Here is a 27,881-nt window from a genome sequence, read left to right as displayed (position 1 = left end):
TTGCTTCACCAACAGATTTTATTAGTAATAAGATTTAGTGGTCAGATGTCAGCAGGCTCCTAACATGGAGTGAGAGTGAGCAGAACATCTTCCCTCACAGTTGCTTCACTACAGAAATTGTACCTGCGGAGAGAAAACAATGAAAAGTCAACTCCATGTGGCCCACAGTTGGTATGTTGAGCATGAGGGTACACTATTCTATTTTATTTTATTTTATTTTATTTTATTTTATTTTATTATTATTATTATTATTATTTTTAACTTTACAGTATAAACTTGGATAATCTGTGACAACAAAAACATAAATGGAGAGGGGGTTAAGGTTGGAACTGGCAAAGGAGATTGGAGATCAGATGCACTAAAAAAACCAAAACAAACAAACAAACAAACAAACAACACCCTGAAACTCTTGGACAGATGAATTACTTTAATACCATCAAGAAAATATCATCATGATTTTATTGTCTTCCTTTCTTTATTATTGTCCTTGCAAGTCTATATTCTACATTGCCTACAGTAATCTCTTTAAATTACAAATCTTGTCTTGGTCATTTTTTACTCATATCTTTAAATAGTTGTCCATTCATTACCTGATAAATCCCCTTCTATTTAGCATGTTAAATAAGTATTTCATAATTTTTCCAGCAAACCACATGTGACAAACATTGTTTATTGCTTCCCCCAACCTCTACCATCTTCTTGTTTATAAAACTCAGTTTTTATAAGATGTGTGGAAGAGACTCATTTATCTCACTTCTTTGAGGTTGGTCACATGTTCCCCTTTTGTAGTCTAATAAATATATTTGGAAGAACCTTATGGGGACTTCTGGAAGAGTTTTTCCTCTATGACTGGAGTCACATCTTCTTTATTTTAGCTTTTGAATGTAATGGCATGAGGACTTGTTGTTTGAAGTTCCTGTAACCATATTGTAGCCAAGGATAGGGGTAAAGGCCAAGGAATTTAACAGAAATACCAATTCAAATCCATAAGTAACGAAACAACACCAGCTATATGTCAACTCTAACACAGCTTTTATGGGAGAAAAAAAAAATACCTCCTGTGTTTTAAACTTCCCTTCAATGCCTCCCTGAATGACACACTGTCTACATAGGGATTCTCTTCTACCACTCCATCCCTCACATCCCATGATCCAATCTCACCAAAGTTTCTCTGTATCTAAGGCACAGTGCTACTCATTTTCTGTTTTGAAATCCCATATTTTTGTTTCTTCACCTGGAATGCTTTCTCTGCCATATGGCCTCTTACCCATCCAGGAACATACACTCAAACAAGGTGTCCTCCATAAAGCCTTCACCCAGGGATAGCCAAGATTTTGTCCTTGACTCCATAACCCTTACTACATATCTTGATTTTTACCCTAATCCCTTCTTCTTCTTCTTCTTCTTCTTAATTTTTAAGTATTTATCTACCATTTAAAAATTGGGCATATTGTCAATAGGAACTGTACCTTATTATTTTCTCTGTATATTTGGAAGGGTGATCAGTAGCTGTTTATGTAATAAAACTAAGACAAAAGAATGGTGAATAAAACTTACCCTGTGTATGTATGCATTTTTCTACCAAACTATTTATTTGGTCTTAAAAAGTATGCACTGATGTTGTCTATCGAGGTAAATGGTGAGTATGTTTTTGGTCACTTTATAATTTTCTGTAACTATTTTCTAATTTTATTTGTAGTGCTATTACAAAATTTTAAAGCACTTGTTTTATGTGTCTAAATTTTGCACACATTGTCATTTATTTTGTGTTTAGTTTTCAGGTGCACAAAGCATTGGTGCTATATGCCAGGCACACTTCCAGGTTCTTGCTGAACAAGTTAACAAAATGTGTTTTTGTTTTTATATGCTCATAAAAATGTATCTGATACACACATAGCTGTAGAACTAAATGCATATATAATGTGGTCATGCCATCAATGTTTTTATAATCATTTTTTCTTTATGGTATGTTCTATGAAAGACATTTACCCTCAAGATATACAACTGTAAAATGTCTTTCTAACATAAACACAGGCAAATGATTCTCAAACTGAAGACTTTACTAAATAAAACATACCGATAATTTAGAGGTAATTAAGAGATTAAAAATGAAGCACCTGTTATAAGAACTATGACATTTACTCAGAAAAGATTCACCTGCACTTACATCTGCTCCAGAGTAAAACAACACAGCTGGGAAGATGCCTGAAGGATTCCCCTTCTCTTATCACTGTCAGAAATTACTGTGGTTTTATAAGGTAAGTAATTCCTGGAAGGTATAACGTATTTCTTTAGCATATTGTGAGGACAATGTGTGTTGCATCAGACTCAGTGGGTTTTCAATGAGTCATTCTTCTCTTCCCATATTCTTGTAATACACAGCATACATTGACCATTGTCTTCTGAAATTTTGTTATCAGAATGATTTTATTTGTTTTTTGATAAAGATTGAAAAAAAAAGTGGAGAATAAGCTAGTCATAGGAAATGTTTAATGAATGATATTGATTGAAAAACTGGTGTCATTGATGGAAAAAGGAGAGCCTTCAACAGAGTAAAAAGGAGAGGGAGAAGAATTTTCAGGACAACCCCTGATTCTTTTATTTTTAATAAAAGTGCTTTTTTTCCCCTGCCTGTCATGCCATTAATCAAACTTGTTTTCTACTTGCCTAGAGCTGTGGAAGAAGCATTGATGTGGAAAACGGAAAACCTAGAACCAATCCAGGCCAGTTCTTTTCACCTCCAAGAGTTCTGATTTTTCTCCAGAGAATAGTTGAACTAGATTATGCAGATAACTTCATTTAGTAAGAAAATACACAGTTAATTTCAACCAACGTTTATTTTCTGTCTGATTCATGTCTGGAAAGTTTGCAGAAAAACTTATTTTTATTCTGTATATATTTTTCTTAAAATTGCGATCAGAGGTTTTACATTTTGATTTCGATATACTCTTTTTCCAAGAGAGTTGGTGCTGAGTTAGAGATCTGCATTCCTATTTTTTAAAATATGTTTTTTCTCCTTGTTTTCAGAGAGAGGGATAGAGAAATAGAATCATTAAGGATAGAAGAGAATCCGCTGCCTCCTGCATGCCACCCACCAGAGATCAAGCCTGCAACCTGTTCATGTGCCCTTACTGGGGATTGAACCATGACCTCCTGGTTCAGAGGTCAACACTCAACCACTTTGCCACACCAGCTAGGCTGCATTCCTATTCTTTTTCAAATCTTTCCCCCCCTTTTTTTCCCTTCTAGTTCCAAACCCTGCCAATTTCACTGCAAATTATTTTTAACTCTCAGCTAGCTAGAGTTTATATTATTCTGATTCTTACCATTTTATGGAATTAGTTATAGGCATTAAATACATTCAGGAAGGAGTTTTATTTAATCTGAAGATGGTTTGGAAACCACATTCTTTTATTGTTGTATTACTATGTGTTTTTTACCAATGGAGTTTATGACTCTCAACACATTTTATGTGAAATGATTTATACAATTTTAACTATAATTAATAACAAATTTCTAATCTTGTATCAGTCACACAGTAAGTACTTAAAAATAACTATTTTATTAATTTAAAAAATGTTTTAATCAATTTAAAAGTAAATGCATCTACCTTTTTTCCATTAGAACTAATAAAAATAAAATAAATAATAAAAAAAAATAAATTTAGCACTAGCTAGTTTGGCTCAGTGCATAGAGCATTGGCCTGCAAACTGAAAGGGTCCGAGGTTCAATTCTGGTCAAGGGCACATGCCTGGGCTGCAAGATCCATTCCCAGTAGGCGGTGTGCAGGAGCCAGCTGATCGATGATTCTCTCTCATCATTGATATTTCTACCTCTCTCTCCTTCTTCCTTTCTCTCTGAAATCAATAAAAAACATATTAAAAATTTTTAAATTAAAAAAATTCAAAATTACTTTTTGGTACAAGTGCTAGTTTTATGGGCATTTGATCATATTTTATAAGAAACGATACCCTTTGTCAGAGCCTTTGTGGTAGCCAAAATGGTTCCTTTATTTATGTTTATATCTGATATTTGGAGGCTAGTTACAAAGAAACAGCCATAGCATAGATTTTTATATGTATGAATTTTTAAAAAGAAGAGAACTCTCTCAAGCCAGAAACAAAGGAAGGCATCTGAAGGGGAATCATAGAAATCCCAAGCATGTGCAGAATCTGAGGTGCTACTGTTGGCTCTCGGATTAGGAGTCACATGTAAAAACCAGGGAAAGATCTGTAGGCGCTAAGAGCAGACCCACCTACAAGTCAGGAGCCAGAGATGTCAGTCTTACAACCTCAAGGACCTGTGGGAAGAGATTCCTCCCCAGAGCATTCAATAGGAGCCTAGCAGGCCAACACCTGGACTTTGGGCTTGTGAGATCCAGAGCAGAGAAACCAGCCAACCCGGACATCTGACCGAAAGATCTGCGGTATAATAAATGTCGGTTGCTTTATTTTTTTAATATATTTTATTGATTTTTTACAGAGAGGAAGGGAGAGGGATAGTTAGAAACATCGATGAGAGAGAATCATAGATCAGCTGCCTCTTGCATACCCCCTATTGAGGATATGCCCACAACCAAGGTACTGACCGGAATCAAACTCGAGACACTCTATCCACTGAGCCAAACCAGTTTCGGCTGTCGGTTGCTTTAAGTCCCTACCTTGTGGTAAGTGGTTAGGGCAACAATAGAAAACTAATAAAAAGAGGGACATAACTATCCCGGTTTAACCAGAAGGCACTATCTGCCCCAGTATCTGGGGGCCCCAAAGCAAATCAAACAGCAACCCCACCCACAACCAATAGCAAACAATTAAAAAAGGAGTGTTGGTAGAGCACACACTTAACAAAATTAAACCCTATGGGTAAATACTGTTCTGTCTGCAGAGTGAAGTCCACCTGACTAACACACATACACACACACACAATGGGATCATTACAGAGTAATGCAAGTCCTCCTTTTTGAATGTTAGGGCTATTCTAAAGAAAGGTGCAGCTTAAACTGCAGAGAGATTTGAAAACAGCTTCTCACTGCCTAAATCAATCTTCACAGTATCCCCTACATTTTTGTAAATGATGTATTGGGCTTCGCGGCAGGGCCAGATGTTGATGCGGACTTTTATTTGTTGGACAGGAGGTTATAGAGAACTCCCAATATAAACGTGTCCACTCTGGATTTCATTAAGGAACAAATGAGCTACGGCCAGTCCTGGGGTTTAAAACAGGGACCCAGGCTCAAAAGCACAGCTGTTTCCTTCTATTTCCAGGTCAGGGAAAAAAAAAAAAAAAAAAAAAAAAAAAAGCAGTGCTGCTGGAAATTGACCAGGTCCCCTGCCGACCCCCTACTGGTCATCGGGGCTGCCCTTTGAGTTCAGCTGGTCCCCAGCTGTCTGTGCATCCTGCCTCCCTCACCTGCTTCCCTCACAGGCTCACCTCGAACAGGAGGGATTAGGACCAAGAGAGAGACAGTGGAGCCCTCTGTCCATTTCAATCACAGTTCATGTATCTTCGTTTCCTTCTGGTCAGGACCCAAAACCTCTGGTTGTGGACCGGATTACATTTGTGAAACCGTTTTACCTGATTTGGCAACTTGTTTCCCTGTCTTCCATAGTGGATTGAGTCAAACTTTCATTCACAGGGTTGTCCGGGCCATTTTTTTGTTCACTTGTTTATGGCTATGAATCACTGTGGGGAAAGGACTCATTCTTATTCCTACCTCAGGGATCATCTAACTGTCTCGCTCTGGGAAACACACAAAGTGTACTATACAAAGAAGCACTTTAGTTTTACTCATTCTAAATTTATTGCCTTTTTAAATTTCATAGCCTCTTTTGCTCAATGTATTATGCATAGGTTTACTTTTTGGCAGTCTGACTGTCTACCAGGACAGGCGTCCAAAATCCAGTCCTGGTGGTAATCGATAAACAAGAATACCTTTTGCCAGAGCCATTAGTCTCTGCATTTTATTCTTCCTCAGCAACCTACTAAAAAAAAAAAAAAAAAAAAAAAAAAAAAGTGCAAACCTTTAACTAATGCAAGACCTGTGGGTGTTGTTGATCTATTTACCTCTCTGTTAAAAACTTTTATTTTTAATCAAACCTTTCAAAAATGTTTTCTTTTCTACAGAGATCAATACCTCCCTACAGGAAGCAGGTATACTCTTTCTGATCGTTTCATTCAGGGTTTCTAAGTAGTCCTTTAAGTACTGATGCTACAGCCCAACAGCTGAACAGAATGTATTAGTTGAGTGTAATTGATTGTACCATATCATGACTTTATTATATTTCTTGAAATCTTCTAAGAGTTTTACTAGGATTTTGTTTTCCTACATCTTTACTTTATCCACTCTTACCTCTTATCTTGAAATCTAACTCAGGGCTTCTCACATCTTAGCTTGCCTGTGAATTCCTTGGGGATAATGTCAAGATTCTGATTCTGATTCAGTACGTCTAGGGGAAGGCCTAAATGTCTGCGTTCCTAACGCCTTCTGAGGAGAGGCCCATACTCCTGTTCAGGGCTAGGTGTTGGGAAGTGAGACTCCAATATGTGTCATAGGAGCACCGAGTGTAGATTCAAGCCCATTGGATTTCATCACTCACCAGCGGTGAGACCTTGGGTAAGTTAGATACCTTATGTCTGTCCTACTTTATTCGTATGTATTATTACCTATCTAAAAAACATGTAATTAGGAGAACATGAAATAAAGTATATCAAGCACCTCATCGTATGCCTATCCCATAGAAAACACTCAATAATGGAATATTTTTAAAAATATATATTTTATTGATTTTTTTTTTACAGAGAAGAAGAGAGAGGAACAGAGAGTTAGAAACATTGATGAGAGAGAATCATCGATCAGCTGCTTCTTACACAGCCCCTACTGGGGATGTGCCCGCAACCAAGGTACATGCCCTTGACCAGAATCGAACCCAGGACCTTTCAGTCCGTAGGCCAACACTCTATCCACTGAGCCAAACTGGTTTTGGCTGGACTGTTTTAATTATTTCTATTTTCTTTTTGTTTCTCACCCACTCACAGTTTTTTATTCCTTTACTCAAAAGAACAGCAAGAAGGAAACAGTGTCGAGTGTCTGTGTGGAGAGAAACCTAGGCAGCAGCTGTAACCAGAGAATTCTGGAGCAGTCAGAGTCTAGGCAGTAGGACTCTTGTCCTCTGAAGGAGGTAAGCAGAGCTGGTGAGGTCATTAGAAAAAAAAATGGCATGAACAAATGTGTCCAATTCTGATAATGGTGAGGAGCAGAGTCTGTGTCCAAAGCGACATCTCTTCTAGATTAATGTTTAAAGACAGGTGAGTTCCAGGATGGATGTTCCCTTTGAGGCCACCTCGAGACAGATGAAACTGGTCCAGTGGGTGCTTCTTTCAAGGTGGACTTTGTGGAAGGACCGCCACTGACCCACAGATGCATCATGTAACATCCTACATTTGTCTGGCTCTCTGTTATTTATTAAGTGCTTGCATACATTGTGTCTTGCTCCTCCCCTTTGAGAGAAGAGGCATTGTTTCTATTTTCATGGCTGAAGACAATGAGATTCAAGGCAGTCCCTACAGTGCCCAGTGAGAAACAAAGCTGGCCACTCTCAGGCCTTCTGCCTTTAAGCCAGGGTACTCCATGCCCCCTCCCATTATGAAAACTGGAAATGTTTCAGAAATAGAAGTCAGTGTTTAAAGTTTACAGCGGATTAGTTTGCAGTGAAAAATTCTTCTCTATGGCTTTGTCTATTTAAAACATGTTATTTATGTTTCCCAACTTTTTTCTATTTCCTTTTTTAAAAAGTAGGACAAAATATAAGAAGAAAAGTGAGATACATGTTAATAAAAAATTTGGACAAAATGGTTATGAAATGATAATGGAAAGCCCTGGATTGTCAAAGCACTCACAGAGCTTTTTTTTTTTTTTTTTTTTTTTTTTTTTTTTTATACAAGTGAAAAAAAGAGAAATGGACAGCAAGGAAAAAAAAAAAAACAGAGAGCAAAGACACAGTCTGATGCATCATAATGCACATCTCTCTATCTCTTGCTTTTTCTTCTTGTACTTGTCAAATTTGTTTCTCATTATTGCCTCATAAAGAAAGACAATTTTAGAGTTGGATAGTGGTTAGAGATCACCTCTGTACAGTGACTCCTTTTCCACAGGAGTAGGGTGGTCTGACAAAGGCATCCATGAGAACCCTATCTGCCCATTCCAGTCCATCTCTCTCCATTATAGAAAGCTCTTCCCCTCCTCTCATCTTTGCTATTATTGTCAAGGGCAGGCTGAACCCCAAACCCAGCACAAAACAGTGATGTATCTATTTAATGCCTTCAATAGTGGAATGTGTTAGCTATTGGTTTCGCTTCTTGTCTGTTGCACAACAGGTTATCCACCTGTTTCTCTAGAACACATGTGTCAAACACAAGACCCGCGGGCCAAATCCGTCCCGCCAGGCCTTGCAATGTGGCCCGCACCGCGCTGTCATCACTGCACTCCGCTGCGTTTCCATCACAATGACAGTTTATGACTGTTCAGTAAACCATTCGGCCCGCGATTTAGGCTGGATTTTAGATTTTGGCCCCTTCTCTGATTGAGTTCGACACCCCTACTCTAGAATATTAACTTGGACTGCAGGAAGGGACATGCTGCTGTGCTTGGGCCAATTACAACATTGCACTGTGCTCTTATTAGGTTTCAGATGAATTATGTGCCCCCAATTAGCCAATTAGATTCTTTCACTGAGGTTGATATAAGCAAAATGGGAGACAGAGAGCTGCAAGAATGAAGAACCTGGATATGAAGAGAGAGTGGGAATTGGAGGCATGACGGAGGAGCTGTTTGTGTCCATGGGTCCAGGACTAACTGAGACCACCTCCACCTTTTGGGTAGAAGGGATGCTCATCCACTTTAGTTGAGTTTCATTCCACTTACTTGCATCTAAGATTCCTAGCTGCTATTCAATTGCCCAGTGGCATTTGAGTCAGCAAGCGAAATTCCTGATTTTCAAATCTTTGTAAAAAATTCCAAGGGCTTCTAATAGTCCAAGTGCAATCAAAGTCTTCTCACTTAATATACTCACACTTGGCTACATCATCTTCTATGGCACATATAACTATCCTGTTTTATTCTATTATATGGTTCCTAGCTAGACCAGAACCATCTGAGTATCATGCTCCAAGTTATTCTTAGAAGTACATTTTGAATAAGCTAAAGTAAAGCCTGGCAAATGGCAAATTTGGATGGACAAGAATGAGTGAGAAAGGCTGAGAAATATAGGGTGTAGTCAGAGGATCATCTTTTCTCGGAGAGACCCAGGGAGAGATGCCCTGTGTAAAATAAAAACAATGACACCTGTGAGTGATGGAATAGTAGATGTTGAGGAAGATGGGGAGTTAACAAAAACAAGGAGGTTAGTAAATAAAGGGACCCTCAAAAATTAACTTTGCTTTCATCGATATTTGTATGAAAACCATCCTTTTTACATTTTAGGCCAGTAGAGACCCTTAATTTTTTTTTTTTTTTTTTTTTTTTTGAGACCCTTAATTTTTATATTTATTTTGGACCTCACATTATCTGAGAATCATTTCACTTAAGCCGTGCAGAGCAGAGAAATTATATATTAAGACCATTTATGCTGGATGTTGAGAACTGTATATTCATATTTCTCAGGAAATATGTATATGAAAGACAATACTGTATATACCAGTACTTTCATATCAATAGATTTGTCTGTAGTTGGCAAGTTACCTTTACAAAACCGGGTCCCAAACACTATGAGCCATATTCTTCCTGTACAGTCTTTTCTTATATGCAATGTCTTAAGCTCATGTAACATAAAATACTGTAATTTAGTATGAAACAAATGCAATTTTATTGTGCAAAATGTCTTTTATCTATTTGACTGTGGTGACTCTAAATGGCTCCATCTAAAGTTTACGTCTCTGATGTTTGGAGGGGGAGGATGCACTTTTGTTAATGCTATAATTTACTACTACTCTGAGGTAAATCATCTTTTGGTTTTAATCCTGCAAAATAGGCATTATATGTGATTCAAAACATTCTAAATTCTTCAATTTAGCTTAAAATATCAGTTTAGCTTTCATTAAAAATATCTTTTTGTTGGGTCATTTTGTGTCTTTATGAGGTTAATTAAAATTGTGTAATGGATTTATTCATGTGAAATTTCTGTTTTTCATTAAGATCAAACTTTCAGGTTAAAAGGACATATGGTCATTTAGAGCTAATTTAGTGACTTAAAGGAAGGTTTATATTTCCCTAATCCAAGTGAAAAAAAAAACAGGGTATTCACTTACCATACACACACACACACACACACACACACACACACATTCATACACAGGCATATACTTGTACACCATATCCAAGGGAATGGAATTATCTAATATTTTTTACATTCTCATTAGTCATGTGTTCCTTTTCCATTTATCATGTTTATTTGTTCTCTTTCCCCCTTTAAACACATATTTTGGCTAAAATGGACAGTAGCTAAGGAATGTATACAAATAGAGGAAATTAAATGGGTGTATTGTTTCTAAGGGCTATTTAAACTAGATGAAAGAGTTGTGGGGAGCTCAAAGTCCTTGTTCATTTGGCAATATTTCCCAAATGGAGAAGTAACTGATAGTTGAGTGGAAGTGCTAGCTGTATTATGATGCTATCCCCTCTTTCATGTGCAGGAATTTTTTAAAATCACTTTGACTCGCCCTTTCTTTCATATGCCAAGGATAAATGTTTTCCAAGATATGCCTGACTTTCTTGAAGCAGACTTGTGAGAAGAAAGAGGGAGGTCTAGAGGCCCTTTGTGTGGAAGGGAGAAGAAGTGAGGGAAAGGTCCTTGGGAGAGGGCAGGGTTGAAGATGAGTCCCTGGAGAGTTAGGGGTCAGTGAGTAAAACTCTCGTGCAGCTTAAAGATGCCTAAGAACTGAGTTGAGAGGAAAATCGTTTTGAAGAATGGCCTGTGAATTGGATCTCTTTTAATGTTCTTCAAGGAACTCAAGAATTGATTTAATTTTTGAAATACATTCGGTTGACAAATTCTTTCTTTGAAATTGATTCTGTGTGAAAAAGGCCTTGGTTCGAATTTGGATATTTTACCTTTATGTGCTTTTGTTCTGTTTTATTCTTATGGTGTTGATTCTTTCTTCTAATGGCAAACAAATGCAGACAACTTTACAGCTTTAAACATATTATAACGTTGATTAAACTTATTTGCACTCTCTCTCTTATTACCCCAATTTTAATTTTTTAAAAAAAGGGCTCTTTCTTCTTTTTGCTGTGATTCTCCCCAGTGACTCATTTCCCTCAGACTAAGAAGCAGCATGGATTTCCTTTACCCATAATGTGAAAGGACAGTTCTTGGCATGCAAAGTGCTTTCTGGGAAAAAAAAAAAAAGGGTGTTTACAAAGCCCCATTGAGTGTCTCTTCCCCCTGCCACACCCCATCAGGCCTGCTCTGCAGTCCTCCTCTCCAAGCACTGCTTCTGGAACCTCACCACCCTCTGACAACATATGCCTGTTCCCAAGACTCTCCTGAATCTGCTATTGAGAGTTCCTGAAACTTTCCTTAGTTCTCACTGTCTTAGTTCACATTTGATACTCCTTATAGATAGTACTTCCTGAAACTTCTTTTCTCCTTCACTAGGTTTCATTCCTTATCCCTTTCCCAAAATGTGGTAGTTATTTTCTAAGATTTTTCTTTACCTCTGCTGTTCTACTACCTCCCCCTCCCAGGCACACACACTGGCCGCTTCTCCCCCACTGGTCCATACATTTATAGCTCTGGTTGTGGAGTAATTAATATCTCAAGTCACCCATTCACATATTCATTCTTCTAGATGCCTCAATGAAAATGTTCTGTGTCAAGTATTGGGATAGATACTGGGGCTACAGAGAGGAAGGATATATTGCCCTTGTAAACAAATAATTAGATTGGCATAATGAGAGTCTAATTAGGAATTCCCCTCAGTGTTCACTATCAGCTTTGCTTCTTTTTATATTAGTTTACCTATTTCCCTGCAGTTTAAGAGATAATGCTTTTTATTTCTCAATAAGTCTTTTTCAATTTTAATGTCATGACTGATTTGAAGGTGACATGACATTAATTGGGATCAATTATAGCAATGGCTATTTAGATCTTGTTCCTAGATTTAATTTATGTTCTTATGTTTTTATATCAACCACAAGAATTCACCTATTTTAGGATTATTTAAGTAATATGAATCATAAGCTTAGACTCCTGGAAAAAATTAACTCTAAAATGAGCTCACAGATATATAAACAATGGCTCAGAATTATGACTGCATATGCCTAGTTGTTTATTAACTTTATCAATGTTTCCTTCCATTATTTCCATCCACTACACTGTGCATTGCTCTATCAAAATTCTTACTCCCAGTCTCAAATGAATAATTTTATAATTATAAAATTTGTAAATGATTAATCACATTCTGTTGGTATAAAATTCTTCATTAAGTGGAAGAATTGAATAGCTCAGTATGATTGCATTGCTCATCCACATTATCCAAATTTGCAATTGGGAGGCCAGTTTTGAAAATATTCCTGATTTACCACAATGCACTATTTAAAACAAAACATTTTTTTCACTCTTCCTCAAGTATGGTCATTCAGGAAATTAGAGCTAATATGATCTAAAATGTTAAAGATATATATCTGGTTAGGTCAATAAAGATTTATTCTTAATATATTATGATTATCTTAATCATTTCACTCATGCACAAGAAGAAAGGTAATTATTTACCTCCTAAAGTTATCTGGGTTTTTAAGAATGTGCAATTGAAACCATCTGAGGCAGATTAAAATTTAACAGAATATTGTAAGTTTTATTCCTACATTATTTCATAATAATGTATATATACATATTTTTGGAATTATAAATTATTATGTGGGTCAAGAAAAATATTTAAGCATCATAAAAAAATCTCAACATGCTAAATTTAATTTAGCAACAATTTTACAACAAAAACTAAACACTTATTATTATTATTATTATTTTTAACTCTGTGGAGGTTGTTCTACCTTCTTTAAGGCAAAATATATTTCCTTATCCAATCCAAAAATGTAAAAATTTTCTAAAAATGATAAAGTAGCATTCCTATACATTGTGAAACATGGAAAGTAGCATAATACTCTCCAGGTCAATCAATGCTGTTAAAAAAGGTAAGATTTCTTTCCTTTTTTTAAAAGCTAAGTAGTATTCCATTGTGTAAATGTATCATAGCACTTTTATCCACTCACCTACTGATGAGTACTGACTTCTGTTCAACTAGTTATTTTGTTGGTTATTCAGATTTATTGTCCTATATTTGAGTTATAATTCCAGTTTGGTCTTGGGAGGAGGTGAATGTATTATAACATCTACCTACTCCACTTCCATCTTGTATCCTGTTTCTTTCGTTTTAAATGGTGGCTTTTTCCCAAACCTCAATAATATTGGCTTTTATTTTTTAAATGATGGTTTTACATAAATGTTCATTTGAAAAAATCATTATGCTTCCTATAAAATATTTAAAAACCATGTCAGGCTGATATTTAAGAAGTTAAAAAAAACACACACACATAGAATTTTATGATTTAAAAACTTTAGAGACCACAGAAATCCAATAATTGCAGTACCCTTAAAATAAGTCATGAAACTGAGACAAGATGTGTCACTGAAATTGAATTAATAAGTTACACTAACTGAGCTTACACTGGTAGTTGTCAGTCATTCCCTCTACCATTTGCTTCTCAAAGTCATTTCTCAATAATATTCTGTATAATTTATTATAACATTTTTTATTATTTACTTATTTTATTTTTGAGACTATGGATATGAGAAAACACCCACTGTTTTCCCCTTTCTCCAATATACTATCAATCCTCTTACTAGTGTTTGTCCATTCAACAATCACAAAATCAACATTTTCTATCTCCTAGGCATTTTGGTAGGTCTGAGGAAGTACAGGGTCATAACTATATGTATCACCTTTGGAATCATTTATGTATGTACTGGAAAATCTTTCAAGGTATGCTAGCAAAGTCCTTTTATGTCCCCTGCTGGTCTGCATTTGGTGCTTATTTATCTTTGAAGAATGCATGGAATAAGAAGTATTGCTTGATGTGGGAAAACAGGGCTGGTGGAAATGGGAAAAGAAATGGATTTTCTCTTTTAATACTTACAAGCTTCAAGATGCCCAGAACAATCTTATTCAACCTTATTTCATCCTCTCTTTAAAGATGGAAGGCCTGTGTCTGGAAAAGGTGATGCTACTCCTGAGTTGATGAGCTAATGAGATGTATAAAACCTCAGTTCATAATGCATATATATATATATATATATATATATATATCCTTAAATTATGAGATTTTTGAATAAGTCATCTGGTTTCTGGGTAAAAATTGTTTCCTAAGATGCTCATTATTTCCAACTTTGCTTGCTTAGTTGAAAATGATGACAAAAAGGGTGGTAATGGGAGGAACTTTTTGGGTGTTTGTGAAGGGTCAAATTTGGCAATACTTCCTGAGGATAGAGTGTCTTTGCTGATAATGCAGCATGAATGCCTTTTAAATAGACGGTCACTAATGTGATTTTCAATAGAATTTTGAAGAAAACATAAAATGCAAAGGGTGTTTCTTTGTATACATAGTCCTAGAAAATAAATGAGTAAATGATAAAAAAGTAATTGTATTATGATTAATGGAACAGAACATTACCAAGGAATGGCCTTGAGCAAACAAATGGTAGAATGAAGTAAAAACTGAACTAGTTGTCAACTCAGCTGTTCCAAGTCTCCTTTCAGTCTTTGTGTCCAGCTGAGCATCAACTGTGTGATGAGTTTTTCTCTAAGAAACATATCCAGCGCCTGCCTGCAGAATCTTAAGCTCAGTGCAGGAGCGCCACACTTAACTTCCTAAGGGGAAATTGAAGAAAGTTCATTACCCTAAAGCAAACTGATGAAGGCTACTCATAGGAAAATTCATTTGACATAGATTTGGAAGATTGAGAAAGATGAGTGTTGAAAACTTCTTTTTAAACAACAACTTGTGTTTTATTTGATGACTTAATTAACTGTTTTTAGATTGTGAAGTAGTGGTGGTGGTGACACCAGGTTGATCCAGTTTGAGGACAAATAAAATATGGAAACAGAACCATAGTCTACTCTCTGAAGAAGTCACATATCTTTGTATGCACTCGCTTTATTCATGGGTCTCCATAGCATTGTGCAGTTATAGGTAGGGTTATTTGTTGATGCTTCTCTCTCATTAGATTGGGGGAATGTACACTACCTGTATTTTAGTACATGTCCAGGACTTTAGTAGAAGATCCAGCACATAGTAGGTGCCCTTAATGATGAGATAAAAAAAACCCCTCATATTTCTGGGCAGACCATGCTAGGTACATTTAAAAAAAAAATCAGCAACTCCTAATAAATTGCAACTTCTTGATAAGAAGCCACTCTCTCCCTCCTTTTCATCTTTTGCTTACTTTCAGGTTCCCTGTATTCTACATCATACAAAAATAATTCATTTGATATACTTAATTTTATTTGACTATGAACTTTACTATAATGCTACCCCTGAGGCACTATACATCATATTACTTACTGTTGGGTAATCTCAGACTAAATTTTGTGAGAGGAATTTTAAGCAGATGTCAATGGGATATGAAGGTATGGGGATGAGGGATTTAAAGCTGTTTTATTGTAGAAGATTGTTTGAGCATGGAAAATGACCACATAGGCGAGGCTGATGTCCCTAACAGCTCTGGTTTCTCAGGGATTCCTGCATTGCCCCCATTATTGCTCTCCCTCGCCGGTTCCACAATACTCACCTCTCCTTTGGCCTCCCAGTGTGGCCTTCCCAATGATTCCATCCCAGACTCCTCTCTGTATTTGCTATAAACTCTGACTAATCCTGTCTTTATTTTTATCAAACAATCCTTATTGCCTTCTCATCTTTGATTAAAAAATATTTTTTTCCCACAGCACATCATTGAAATTTTTATTTTAACACTTGGCAAGATAATGTACTTTTTAATATTTAAAAACTAGGCCTCCCAGGCCTTAATAACAACCTACCTGCTTGAGAGACCGAAATTGCATTTTTACAGTCTAAGCTTACCCTAAATCTATAATAATAAAAGTGCAATATGCTAATGAGACCAGGCATCCTTCCGCATGACCTTCCAGATGAAGCCAAGGCTGCAAGGGAAGCCCAGGTCTTGGGTGCCAGAGGGAAGCCAGTGTTGGAAACTGGGGGAAGGAAGGTCTATTCTTGCACAAACTTTGTGCACCAGACCTCTAATATATATATATATCTTATCTATCTTAAAGTTTGTACATATTTCATTAAACTTCCTGAACCCAGCAATGTTTGTATTATCTAAAATTTTCATAAAACCTCTGATCCTGATCAGTTTTTCCTCCCCAAGACACATTCCATTTCACCCTAGTTTTTTGCTCTACTTGTCCTGTTTGATGTTATCTACAGGAATCCCAGGGGGTGTTTGGGCTGCCTGAGTTGGTTCACTGCCAAGGCTAAACGGCATGCTCACTAGCTATGTGTCCTGGCAAGTAAGTAAAAATGTGGCTGCTGAGTTGAAATTAAAAACAGAATAACATCCCTCTCCTGCAGCTTCACCTTCATGTAATTCCCCATGAGCATGGCTTGGGCTCATAAGAGTATTTCCACTTCAAGGCAGAGACATCTGTGGACACTTGTCAGTTAAACATCATGTGAAAAATGCAGCCCTTACCTGAAAAGTAGAATGTGGTAATTAGCTACTACATGCAAGGAGCTATGGATTATCTCATATGTAGTGGCATAGAAAAAAATATTGCTGAATATGGAGATGATACTAGAGTAAGGTTTACAAGGAACAAAACCCATTTAATGTCTGTAATTTTTGGGACTCTACCTCTACTTTATTATTGGGAAATAAACTAAACTAAATTTGTTGAATTGTTATATGGGGCTGGGAGTGGGGCTTTGAAATCCAGACAAAGACTTGTGTTATGAGCAGGGTAATGATAAAATGAAAGCAGCATTTTAACTAGAAGATCAATCTGGTGGGGATATACTCTGATAAATGGCTACATCTGAATCATCACATATTGCATAAAGCAAAAGCTATTTTAGTAGGTGACCTTTAAAAGCAGTTATAAGGATTGGAAATTTGGTGTTTGAGAAATGTATATAGTTTCAACTTCTACAAAATTCTAGAATTTGGACTGGTAAGATTAACTACCAGGAAAGTCCTTATGAGTTAACAGACTGGACCAAGGCAAGGAGGATATATATTCAGGCTCAATGGGAGAACCACTGAAATCATGTTAATGGAAAACATTAAAAGTTTAGATCAGCCTGACTAGCATGGCTCAGTGATTGGACATTGATCCAAGAACCAGGAGGTTATGGTTCAATTCCCAGTCAGGGCACATGTCTGGGCTGTGGGCTTGATTTCTAGTGGGGAGACATGCAGGAGGCAGCTGATCAATGATTCTCTTTCATCACTGATGTTTCTATTTCTCTCCCCTCTCCCTTCCTTTCTGAAATCCATAAAATATATTAAAAATAAAAGTTTAGATCTGTGGAAGGAGCCAGTGAATGATCTTGAAGGTCTGGATTAAGAACAAAGGAAACTTATATTCATAGAGTTTCAGAGCTATAGAGCTCTCAGTGAAGATAGCCATAGTAACATCAAGAGTGTGGGTTTCCAGCCCAAGCCCAATGGCAGGTCCAGTGAAAACAAAGTTGAATTATATTTCCATGTGTATTCTACTGGACAGCCTAGCATCGTAGCCCTAAACTCTCGTAGCTCTAAAAACTTAGGTATGGTGGGCATTATTATAATGCTGATGCCTTCCTCCACCCCATGCCCCTATACAAAGAATGGAAGTATTATTTCCACATTAAGGTTTTTATTATATCTTTACTTTGGATGTGAGGTGGTTACAGCCCCTTGGAAAACAACATGGATCCAAGAAGGAACTAACTTCTAAGAATAAGATATTACTGTATTTCTTCATTGTAATCTCCCATCTCATATGTGTTTTCTCTTCCTTTTGTAAAAATAATTAGGACTATTGATTGTCTTCCTCCTATCCACTTCAAAAGGTGGTCAGTTTCTGTGGGTTCCTGGAATGTGATACTGATTCAAAAAGAGAGAAAGGATAATTTCAAAGTTCTTCCCAACTGGTAAGTCACAAACTCACAGGGATTCTCCTTAGCAAATATAGTAATACTAATAGTCCCAATGTTCTCTTTGTAAGAAAGTGAATAAAGTAATTGTTTTGAGTTTTTATTATTTAGTTACTTATCTTATTGATTGATTGATTGATTGATTTTCTTTTAAAGTGGGCTTGGCCCTAGCCAGCTTGGCTCAGTGGATAGAGCTTCTGCCTACAGACTGAAGGGTCAGGGTTCATTTAAGGCCAAGGGCACATGCCTGGGTTGTGGGCTCAGTCCCTAGTAGTGGGCATGCAAGAGGCAGTCAATCAATGATTTTCTCTCATCATTGATGTTTCTATCTCTCTCTCTCCCTCTCCCTTCCCCTCTGAAATCAATAAAAATATATTCAATAAAAAAATAATAAAAATAAAGTGGGCTTGTATACATATATGCATAATCTGTGGACACAGACAATGGGCTGATGAGGGCCTGAGGATAGGGGAAGGGAGTGGTGGGAAGGGAGGGCCGGAGCAGTCTGAAAGAGGTTTATATGGGAAAAAGGAGGACCTATATAATACTTTTAACAATCAAAATTTTAAAAATAATTAATTAATAAACAAAGTGGACTATTTAGAGCCTCTGCTCTCAGAGTGGTGTGTGGTTGCAACCAGAGGAATATTAAAATGAATCAAGCAGATAGCTAAATGCTACTGATGTGTACTAGTCGATAATCTAATTATGCATATATTACTGTTTAAAGTAGGGGTGTCGAACTCAATCAGAGAAGGGGCCAAAATCTAAAATCCAGCCTAAATTGCGGGCCGAATGGTTTACTGAACAGTCATAAACTGTCATTGTGATGGAAACGCAGCGGAGTGCAGTGATGACAGCGCGGTGCGGGCCACATTGCAAGGCCTGGCGGGACGGATTTGGCCCGCGGGCCTTGTGTTTGACACATGTGGTTTAAAGTTTTCGATGGTTGAATACAAAAAGCATTGAAGTGTACAAAAATGATGCCAATTCTAAAAATTTGTGTCAAGATGGCTTGATCATCAGGTCAATAATTTCCTTTCATCTCATCCAAATTCTTGTATAGCATCTCAGGATGTCTTCAGTTTTTCAAAAACAAGTGTTGAAAAGAAAAAAAAAAAGTAACCATGATTATATCTAAATTGTCTTTTCATTTGAGGAGAACAAATGTCCCCAGTGTATTATTTTTAGAAAATAGCTTGCAAAGAGCAGCCTGAAAACTGCTACCCCCTAATTTAGAAACAGCACCCCCCCACACACACACACAAAAAACACACACACACAAAAAAAACCTATAAAAATATACACTTTTTTTCCAGAAAAAGGATTACAAGATTAGTTTATTAAAACATATTTGATGTTATAATTATAGTTAAATTCAAGTGTACTATTTAAAATGCATGCATGTCCATAAATTTAGTATCCAAACCAAAAATGATACAATGTGCAATTGGTATTTACTTGTTGAAAATGACACACTACTTTTATATAATTATTTAAAAGTAAGTGGAAGCATGTGTAACATTGCTAGTTGGGAAAAAAATGAAATTTGTCCTTGAATGTTAAGAACATTATTAGATAGATGACGCTTAAATAAATGTTTTAATATAATATTGAATAATTTTACTGACCTATTTTTAAGTTAATGTTGTATATTTTGTACATACTACATCAAAGTTTTAAAATTATTTTTTTAAATCAACATGTTTAAAGTATTACATATGTCTCTTTTATCCCCCATCAACCCCTCTTGGCCACTTCCACCCCCCAAGTCAAGCTCCCATTGCCCCAGTGCCATGTCCACTGGTTATACAACTATGCATTCAGTCATTCTTTTACTAATTCAATGATGGTGCACTGTTTCCTCTCTCCTAGACACTGCGATGTGCCTGAGGAAATAACTATACAGAGCTTATCTCCACCTCTGGAAGTCCAGAGGACAGAGGAAGGAGCCCACTGAGGCCACCTGGGCAGCCTGGAGTATCAGCAAAAGCTGAGGGATCCCAGGCCAATGCTGTGTCCTAGAGAGGGGACTGAGTCAGGTGAGGAATACAGATACCAGAGGCAATGGGTGCATCATGAGTTCTTATTCCTAAGGTGAGCATAGCATGGTGAGCTCCCAGAATTTTCAACAAATGCTAATGCTGAGTGGACCACAGAGAGATGGAGAGTGGAGACTCTGGACAGGTAATGTTGGCCATCATCATGTGCTCCTTTTAAGTCATTTTGAAGCAGTATCTGCCACTGAAGTGATTATTAGGGAGCACACTTTGCAAACTGTCTTTTTGTAACTGGTTTTGACTAATAAAAAAGGAAGGAATTTGATGTAGAGCATGAGGTAGAGAAATCTATTACACAAAGGGAAAAGAAAAAGGAAAATAAAATGGTATGAATTACCACCGAACAGAGGATTAATGGTACTTTGTGCTTCTTTTGCACCAAAGAAATCATTCAGCTACAGATACCAGAAGTATGGCTGCCTATCCAGGGAGAAACCTGAGTAGGAAACGCTGGATTCCACTGCCCCCTTGTAGTGTGCTCAGGATTCATTCTGGAGAGTACTAACACATTGCTGTGTCCTGGATTAAGCAGATGTCCATTTACAATAAGCATTTTTAAATAGGACATTGTCTGAGAAGTGGTTTTTAAGATGTGTCTAGCTAAAATTTCTGCAGAGAAAACTGAAGAAACTGCCACGAGAAAGCATGGTGTTCCAAACATAATAAGATGGAATTCCACACACTATCTTGCACACTTGTATATTCTCTGAGATCTGCTCTCTGTTCCAGTAGGGATTTCCTGAGCAACCCATACCTGCTGTGGAAGGACCTTATGCCAAGACCAAGTCTATATGGCCCCAAGCTTTTTGAGGAGTCACTGTATGAAGGCATCATATTGTGACTGATTGGACCAAGACAATACGCTTTCATAACATGCAATGTTAGCCTTTCTGAAACCGGATACAGTGTAATTCAGAAATTTCAATACCCACATTGTTTTGTCCATTCAATAGCTGAAGACATGACAACCAGTTAGCAAGTAACCAATTTAGAGTTTTTAACAAGTAAAGAGATAATAGACATTTTCATCACCATGCAAAGATGTATGGTCATTACTGATTACCGAGATAAGAAAATGCTCTCAAGTATGAAAACTGGGTAATTTGGAATCCACTTTTTCAATGCTTTTGGCCTTATTTCCAAGGTTCCCATTAGAAACATAAACTTATTCCTTTTGTATTTTCTAAAAATTACAGGGCTGCAGATGGGAAAATTAAGCACCTATTTTTGTTTCTGCCATGTGGTAGGACCTGAGAATGAATAATTAATTTGTAATTATTCTTTAGAAAGAATCAACAATTATATACATTATTAGGTTTTTTATTATAATGAATACAGAAGTCATTTAAAGTCAATAAAGAAATAAAACTTACCTCAAAAACAGGTTTTGCTTTAAGCTTGATTGATGAATGTTGTAAAATATCTATGATCACACAAAATGCTATGTTCTTTCTTGAATTAATTGAAAGTATAAGCTGAAGAGCTATAGAAAGAGAAAACTGTGTTTATGAGCAGAACCTGAAACTGCAGAGTATATTTTTATTATTAACTATGCTTTCATCTTTTTTATTATGAGCTTTAAAATGACATAATTGTGTGTTCTATTGGACCAAACAAGGGTTTCTAAGCCTTGACATTACTGACATTTTGACCTGTATAATTTTTTGTGTGGGAAGGGAGTGCTGCGTATTGTAGGATGTTTAGCAGCATCTCTGGTCTCTACCCACTAGATCTCAGTAGTACTCTCCTCCTAATTCTGACAACCAAAAGCATCTCCAGACATTTGCCAAATGTCCCCTAAGTAGGCTGCAGAATTGCCCTGAGCTTGGAACTACAAGTTCTAAATGCAGAGAAAATCATATTTAAATAATTAGTATTTTCCCATTATTTTACCTAAACATTAAAAACTGAAAGCTGTAGGGTAAACAAAAATTTCATCCCAACTAGACAAAAGCACTGAAATGTATGAACTCAGTTACCTTGAGATCTAGTTATATCTACTCACAACCCATTTTGCAGGCCCAAAACGCCCTCTTTGCTTTAGAGAACTCCTAGTATAAAACTACATGGATAGAGTCACAACTCATTCCAGATTTTGTTAATCCCTGAGCTGTTTAAACTTAAAAGCTGCTTTTTGAAGTAAAAATATTTTGTAAGGCTATACTCCCCAAATTTCCTCCAACACATTAGTGTAACATTTATTTAGATTTTTGGTTTTAAGGAATTTCCCCATGTCCTGTTATATTTGTTAAACAGGCATTCTCCCTGCTCTTACCTGGCATTTTATTTTTTTTACAAATTATTGTGTCATTGTTCTGCCAAAAGCATTACCCAAAAGAGATTTTCCTAGCAAACCAATATAAAAATGCAGAGATTATTATAATTTGAGAGTTGGCATTTTCAATCGCTCTAGAGGGTCTTAAAAATCCCTTTGTGTGTGTGTGTGTGTGTGTGTGTGTGTGTGTGTGTGTGTGTGTGTTGGTTTAATATATACATTAAACCAACCCTGGAGTGGGGTTGAGAGATGCATTAGTAATTGGTATTCTAGTAAAGAATATTTGTATGTAAGTATTTCACACCGAGTTGTGAGTATAAAGGTGGATTTAAAGCAAACACTGGCAGCTCAGTCTTAGCACATTTAATCCAGATAGCTTTTTATGCTGATAAGAAAACAGTGCACCAAGTAATTCAAAACTAGTTCAGAAAAAAAATGCATTCAGTGAAAAAAAAATCAATATCAAACCATGCAAGAAAGACAATATCAGCCTGGGGTATCTCATTTAAAACATTGAAATAAGACAATCATCTTTTAAAAGAAAATGAAGTTCACTTTACAAGTATAGGTGAATGAAATACAAGAAAGTGAGTTTAAACTCCCTAGAGTTTAACATCTATGCCTGACATTTTTTTAGAACTTGACATTATACTCAACAAAGAAATTCAGGTGCCTTTTTAAATTAAAAGGAAGAAGAGAAATGTATAGACACCTAAGTGCTTGCTACATGAGAAGACCATGGAAAATAGGAAATAAAGGACATTTCCAGATGAAAAACGAGCTGTAAAGAACAAGGCTGTCTGTGTAAGATTAATAAAGGGTCTCAAAGAGCATGGAGACAAGCTACAGAAGATCCCCAAAGATGTGTCAGAGTTACTTAAAAATATATCACACAAGTCCACAATGCATGATAGAACAGGAAAACAAGACACATGCAAAATCCCCTTCTGAGACCTAATCACTCAACTACCGTGCATGCCATATCAATCCTCTTAACCATGTAATAGTCATTGCATGGCAAAAGCCTCCAGACATAGAAAATGAGATCACACCTATTTTACAAAGCCAAGAATAGAGCCCAGTTACTAAGTACCCTACAACTTCTACAACCCAGTAGAGACAGCGATCCCCAATAATCACTTGTGAGTCATGCTTCTGTGGTTGTACAAAGCAAATGCACAAACAAAAGAATTCTGCTTTCTAGCTGATGCATGAGAACTGGGCAAGCATCTGTACCCGTGTGTGTGTGTGTGTGTGTGTGTATGAGTATGTGTGTGTGCGTGCGTCTGAGAGAAATGATGGAGATGGTGAAGCAAACTTGTGACATACAAGCTTTGGAGGGTACAACAAACCAGATAGGACCGAAAGTTTTCAGTGAGTTACTAAGAAAACATGGAAGAGTTATGCTGATGGATAGAACTCACAATATCTCTCAACATTAACAATTTGCAGTGTTTCTTCTAAATGAGAGAGGGAAAAAAAAGAGAGCTTTTGTTAGTTAGGAGAAATAATTATTGTATTTCAGTTAACTTTCATGCTGTCCTGAAATATGGGGTGGAAGAGGTCAATGGGAAAAACAAACAAACAAACAAACAAACAAACAGATGGGTCATCTGTAATACTTTAAACAATAAAGATAAACTTAAGAAAACACTGCCCTGAAAATTATTAGAGGAGGATGTTGGAAAAAACTTAGGTGAACTCTTCCCTCTGGGGTAAAATACCAATGAGAAGGAGCTGCATTCCCATCACCATGAAGTATAATGAGCTCTGCAAGGTTTTCCCAAGTCCAAGTGCACACAATGAGACATGCCTCCATTGTTACTTGTGCTACTCCTATTTGTGGAAGGACCATTATATTGCAGCAATAATGATAACTAAGAAGTGTTGGGGGGATTTCTGTGTGAGAATAATAAATATAATTTTTATTTCCTGGTTGGTATTTCTTTATACAATGTTTTTTTATTGATTTTTAGAGAAGAGACAGAGACAGAGAGAGAGAGAGAGAGAGAGAGAGAGAGAGAGAGAGAGAGAGGGGGGGGGAGGAAAGGTGAGGGAGAAACATCAATGTGAGAGCAATACATTGATCAGCTTCCTTCTGCACACCCTTCTCTTCCCCCCCCCCCCCCCAATGATAGAGTTTGAAACCTGGGCATGTGCCCTAACTGGGAGTTGAACCAGTAACCATTTAGTATACTGGTCAATGCCCAACCAACTGAGCCACACAGGGTAGGGTTTGGCTGATATTTTTCCCACTATTGAACTTGAACTGGCTGTGTTCAGGGCAATAGAACTTAGTGGACCAAACACAGGGCTTCTAGACATAACCATGGTCTCCATCCAAACACTGACAGTAACCAATGAGCTCAATGACATTATGGTGTGAAAAACGAGGACCACAGTTCATTGTGGGTCACGCTCCTGACAGCTTTTAAATGGTGTTGAGTCTAGTGACAACAAAAGAAAATTGTTAGGGAGAGTGACCACAAAATCATTCAGCCTTAAATGATAATGGCAAACTTAGAAATGCAATTTTCTCCTGTTTTATTATTCTGGGGACGGGGACAGAATTATTTATGGTTTCTACTTAAAAAAAATGTGTCTGCAAAGACTAAACAAGAAGTCTTCCGTTTGATGCATTTCCTAGTTAACACTAAACACAAATTACAGGAGTGAATTGGCATTCCCTGAGGAGTGCTAAAAAAGGCGATGCTTAGAGGATTCCTTCTTTGCTTTAAAAGAAGTGTACATAAAATAAATTGGAAAAATAATGCCAGTACATGACTTGGAGTGTTTTGCATGACTGCTTTGACATGATTTTTTAGAAGAAATTATTGGCAATGCATACATTCCTACCTGTTAAGAAACACAGGTAGACTTTTTCCCACTTGATCCAGAAGGGTCCTTGCCCACCTTTCCCTGTATAGTCCTCACATGTCTGCAGGTACACACTGAGTGTGCCTGTCTGCATAATGTCATCATCACTCACTGGGAGTCAAAGCAGGGGGACATTCTTGACCTCTTGGCAGAATCTCACAGGGTTTATCTCCCTTTTTTGAAATGTCTTTTTCTTACCATTATTCTGTGGTACCCTTCTCCTTGATTTTGCTCTTATCTTTCTGAAATCTCCTTCATTTCACTTGCTATCTCATTTTCCATGGCTCATACCTTGACTATCCATGTTTCCTGGGAACATATCTTGGTTTTCTTCTGTCATTACACATATTTTTTTTGGAATCTCATTCACATCAATGGCTTCAACTCTCACTGAATGCAGGTGGCTTCCTAGTTTATATATCTACTGGCTCTTCATTTGAACATCGTGTGGGCACTGCCAGCATGGCATATTTGAAACTGAACTCATCCTCTGTATTTCTACATCCATTGCTTCTTTTCTAACTCTCATGTTTTCCATAGAACTTTAGCCACACTGGACTTTCTCTTCTCACTCTTCCCTTTCATCTAACCACTCTCTTCAGGTCCTGTAGGACTGACTTTTAGTGTCTCTTATCTTCATCGTCATCCATTCCTCTCCATTCATACATGTTTTTCCCTAAGTCTACTTCACTTCTTATATTGATGACTGCAATATCCCTTCTCAAGACTTCTAAGACTTTTTCTCCTATCCTTCATTAATTAAAAAAAAAGTCCAAATAGATAATGGGTTATAATCAAATATTATATTTTATCTTAAAATTTATTTGTGTATGCATTTTTTCCATATTATAGATTCTAGCCATGTAAGATACAATATTTGAAAGTGCACATGACTGAAAAAACCTGAATACTCCGTGAAGATGCTCTATTTGATCTGGTGAGTTTATTACTCTCAGCTCAAAACTACTAAGTATTTGTCAGAATCATAGTCCACTGGATCTTTCTGTTTCAACTCCCTGCATACACCTTTTTCTTTATATCTTTGCTATAAGAGATTTATGAATCTGATCCTTATTACGTTTTTTTTAGTTAAAAGCATTAGTGACTTGCAATAGTTCTCAAGATGTGCTCTGACCCTTTAGCTCTTCCTAGTATAATGTTTCCACCATTCCATCACATTCCTCATTCACTTCCACCATCATGAATAACTTGTTTTTCAGTATCATACATGCTCAGCCCTCATGCTTATGTTATTCTCTCAATGTGAAATGTTCCCTCCTCCACTTGTTTGTCCTTCTAATTTCTACTCATTGTTCAGTAGTATCTAAAGTTTCACTGCCCACAGAAATTTCTATATTATTATCTATCTGAGAGATGTTTGCATTTTAATTATTTGATTGCTGGCTTCTGTCCCCATTTTTATATAACCTTATTGGAGTTTAAGGAGCTACATATTAATAGACTTTCTGTTAAAGTTTTTGAAACACAGTGGATGCTTAATATATACTTTTTTTTTTCAGACAAAGAAGAAGGAAAGAAAGAGGGAAGTAGAGAAAGAGACAGAAATCAATCCTTATCTCTGCCTCTTTTCTTCTCCAGTCCCAATTGTTTTGCTTATAGTTAGAGGGCATGTATGCCCTTGAAATTAATTAACTAATTAATTTACAAAATGCTTCATTGAACACTTAAGCCAGGCATCCTGCTATGTGATAAAAATAAATAAGGTAGTCCAGGCTTAGAAGTGGTTCTACCACTTTATCCTTGTGTGATATTAGGCCAATTAATAGATTCCTGTGTCTCAGTTTCTTTATTTTTAAATAGGGGATATTAATAATACCTTCCCAATATGGGTATCGTAAGGATTAGTCACATGCAAAACTTCTTAATGACATGTCTCAGAACAATTCTCTCTCTCTCTCTCTCTCTCTCTCTCTCTCTCTCTCTCTCTCTTTCTTTCTCTCTACTTTGTATCTATCTTTAATTCTAAGCTTATGAAGATACGCCAAAAACAGGTGATAATGTAGGAGGTTAGAAAACCATGTCCTCCCTTGTAATGGCTCATGAATACATTTCAAAAGCTAGAGTGGGGGAGGGAAGATATTAACCAAAGAACTTATATGCATACATGCATTACCCATGAACAGATAATCAGATGGTGAATGCCTGGGGTAGGGCATGATCCAGGTGAAGGGGGGCAAAGCAAAGTGGGGAGTAGAAAAGGGGACATCTGTAATATTCTCAACAATAAGTATATATTTTTAAAATCCAGGCTCACCTGGATATGAATTCTTCTCTGCTTCTGACTAAGTGTGAGTGGGATTTGGGACACATTACTGAACATCTCTGTGATTACATTCACTTATCTGTAATATGGGACAATAATAATATACAGCTCCTTGGGTATTTCAGAGCATTAACTAGTTGATACTTGCATTGAAATTAAGTACGGAAATAAGCACTT

General features: G+C 36.8%; 1 long non-coding RNA gene across 2 annotated transcripts; it reads right to left on the bottom strand.

Moving 5' to 3' along the window:
* On the bottom strand, positions 1-27,566 carry LOC118730339. 2 transcript variants are annotated; one of them, XR_004991439.1, is made up of 5 exons: positions 27,555-27,566; positions 11,215-11,223; positions 9,079-9,083; positions 5,049-5,056; positions 1-123 (listed from the first exon to the last, which is right to left on the bottom strand). It is a non-coding gene; the product is annotated as an uncharacterized LOC118730339 (long non-coding RNA). The 2 variants fall into 2 exon arrangements; XR_004991438.1 differs by lacking the exon at positions 27,555-27,566 and adding an exon at positions 25,324-25,334 and having other exon boundaries at positions 11,215-11,225.
* Positions 27,567-27,881: the final 315 nt, after the last annotated feature.

This window comes from Pipistrellus kuhlii, unplaced genomic scaffold (assembly GCF_014108245.1).
Source record: "Pipistrellus kuhlii isolate mPipKuh1 unplaced genomic scaffold, mPipKuh1.p scaffold_m20_p_3, whole genome shotgun sequence".
NCBI classification, from domain to species: Eukaryota; Metazoa; Chordata; class Mammalia; order Chiroptera; family Vespertilionidae; genus Pipistrellus; species Pipistrellus kuhlii.
This window is presented reverse-complemented; position numbering and strand designations above follow the sequence as displayed.